The 2,978-nt window shown below is 32.5% G+C and overlaps 1 long non-coding RNA gene across 1 annotated transcript; it reads right to left on the reverse strand.

Moving 5' to 3' along the window:
• Positions 1–456: 456 nt before the first annotated feature.
• LOC120186847 lies at positions 457–1,585 on the reverse strand. Its single transcript, XR_005522243.1, has 3 exons — positions 1,364–1,585; positions 709–912; positions 457–626 (listed from the first exon to the last, which is right to left on the reverse strand). It is a non-coding gene; the product is annotated as an uncharacterized LOC120186847 (long non-coding RNA).
• Between the last annotated feature and the right edge of the window lie 1,393 nt (positions 1,586–2,978).

Raw genomic sequence — 2,978 nt, forward strand, 5'->3', positions numbered from 1 at the left:
GGGTAAAATTCATGCCGCCAAAGCAAAAGGAAAGAAGATAATTTTAGAGAACCAAACAAGATTATAAACAACCCTAAATCTTTTAATTGTGCTAACAAGGAAGATGGAAAGAATTGTAATCATCTTCAAATAAAACCCAAAGATAGAGTTGGAAAAAGTTTGCTAGATCAAAGACTAAATCATTCTTTTAACCCCCAAACAAAACCTTCTAATCTAAATCACTTGGCAATGAAGGGGGAAAACACAAACTGCATATAAAATCACATCAAAAATTTATCAAATCTGAAACATAATCTCTTATGGGTAAATGCAAATTTCAGACTAGTCAAAGATCATATACATGTAGCAGAAGAGCACAGGGGAAGGACCATGACAGAGGATATGAATTTAGCTCAAAATCATGTAATTTTCTGTCTTTCAATCTAAATTTATGCGGCATAATATAAACATAGGATCTATGCTCATTTTTATGACCAATTTGAATGTTAGAAACTATTTCAACTAAGAACTCAAATTGCATATCAAATCTACAAATTCTTGGAAGCTAGAAACTACCATTACTGAGAATTGGTATTTAAAACCCTGCTGATTCCCCTTCTACCACGTCCGCACAAAGGTCCTTTCTTCTGCATAAATCACGAGCGGTATTAGAGGCGTCGTACAAGAGGATACAATAACAAACAGAGAACGTTTTCTTTTACGGTCTACCATGAATGCAGGTTTTGGCTTTGATTGCCTTCTCATAAAAGCTCTTTGAAACTCTTTCTTTTTCTATTCAGCCTTCATTTTGGTGAGACTACGCCTGTATATGATCACAGTCCGACCAATTCGACCGACGACGACTGAACCGGTTGCTTGCTCCAGTTGGACCACAACCTGTAGCTCTCCGGAACAAATCCGGTGAATTTTGATCTGTTAATGAAATTAAAACAAAGATATACCAAATATTTATCAACTCAAAACATGAAACAAGAAAGAAATCACAGTACATCTTCACCAACAGCAGCCTTGGAGATCCATATAAACTTTAATTCCCAATAAACATAAAATCAAGCAGCTGTAACTTCTATGCAAATGGAGATGCAATGGTGACAAGCAGTTCTAACTTCTAAGCTGATAATTTTGAATCAACTTGAATATAATAGGAAAAATAACTACACTGTAATATACTACCCATAGCTTAGAATGCATCAAATGACATAAATGGATAACTTCAAAGCAAATACAACCACAAATTAAGATGGACATCAAAATAAAAAGAGAATTAGGTAATTTATCATGACAATTCAAAGAATATCCAGTGACAAAAACTAAAGGCCTTAAACCCTAAACAGCATAATTAAAAAAGAATGAAAGATGATACCTTTAGAAGTTCATTGGCTTCAAGGGTCTCAAGAAAAGAGGAGATGACATTATCAGTAACACCAGATTTCCCCACCAGTTGGCACTTCAATGTGCATAAGAAGCCAGCTCTTTCTTTTCCTTAATCGTCAGATTCGGCAGTTTCACATTCTTAGCCTGGGTATTTCCCCCGACCACCTCCAAACCCAAATTTACAGGGCTACCCTCTTCACCATCTTCAATCCTAACCAGGGGCGGATGCATTAAGTCCATAGGGACCAAGTGAATCGCATTATATAGAAAAAAAAGTGAAATTTAATATAAAATATTAAATAAAAATAAAAATAAAAATTTTTGCACCCACTATTTTTTAAGGAAAAAAAATTAAAATTTTATACTCATTTATAAATTTTGGACCCGCCACTGATCCCAACGTCACCTTCCTCATCATTGCAATCATGCCTTCAACTTCATATTCAAAGTCTTCTTCTTTCTCTTCTAATTTGTCTATAAAGGATAATGGGTAGGTCTCGTTTTGGTATGAATTCGAGGAATAGTTGATGGAAGAAGAAGAAGTAGACGGGCGGATTTGAGGGGAAGTGAGGGATGATAAAGAAGAAGAGGGAATGGGCTTTTGAAGAACAGAGATTTTATTGTGGATTCTTGAGATTGAGATGCAAAGGGGGGTTGGAGATGAAACCGAGTGTTGCCGCCATACTGTCACTGCAATGGGTCTTTTCGACACAGGATATTTTTGAATGATCAATCCAAAAAATGGTAAACAAGCTCAATTTGAAGTGGAAGGATAAGCCTGCCTAAATGTTTGGTTTAATGGTATGATTCTCAATTAAGATTTACAAGCTCGTCCCGTGTTTGATTCTTTGTGACCATAATAGAGGGGAAGTTTTATGGCTAAAATATTACTACGACAAATTATTATTATTTCTTTTTTATTTTAATTACTAATTTTGAAATATTGTTCATTAAATTATTTAATTATTTACGTATTAATCAATTGATATGTTATTTAATATTTAATATAATTATTGATGTGATAGTTAATAAAATATATAATTATATATTAAATCACCATACTTATATATTTTATCAAGTTGATCTTAATTTTAATTCAATTTAAAAAAAATTAATTTCTAATTAGATGATTACATATTTTACGGTTTGACTGAGAGCAAATTACAAAAGAAGGGCGCTGGGACTTGAGGAAGAAACCTGATTCTAATTACTAAGCCAACTTTAACATTTGTGATACGTTTGACACAAAGATATATATTTTAGGGTAACTATGATTTTAGTATTTAAATAATTAATTTTGGTCTATTTTATTACATAAATTTTTATTTTTTTAAAAATCATTCTTAACATTTAATTTTTGTTTTATTTTAACACCTTATCGAAAACTTAACAGATAGATTGATGTGGCATAGCTCAGGTAATGGATGACCAATTCGAATGGTAGTGTAACATCCCAATTATCGGGTAAGTGACTAAATTGTAAGAATTCATAAATTTAGTTGGTGAATTAGAATAAAGTGATAAGTCTAGTGATTTATGGATGAATTTTGTGTGTTGGGTATGATAGTAAATATGGAATTATAATAAGGGTAAAAGAGTCATTG

Source organism: Hibiscus syriacus, unplaced genomic scaffold (assembly GCF_006381635.1).
Source record: "Hibiscus syriacus cultivar Baekdansim isolate YM2019G1 unplaced genomic scaffold, ASM638163v2 tig00004035_pilon, whole genome shotgun sequence".
Taxonomy (NCBI): Eukaryota; Viridiplantae; Streptophyta; class Magnoliopsida; order Malvales; family Malvaceae; genus Hibiscus; species Hibiscus syriacus.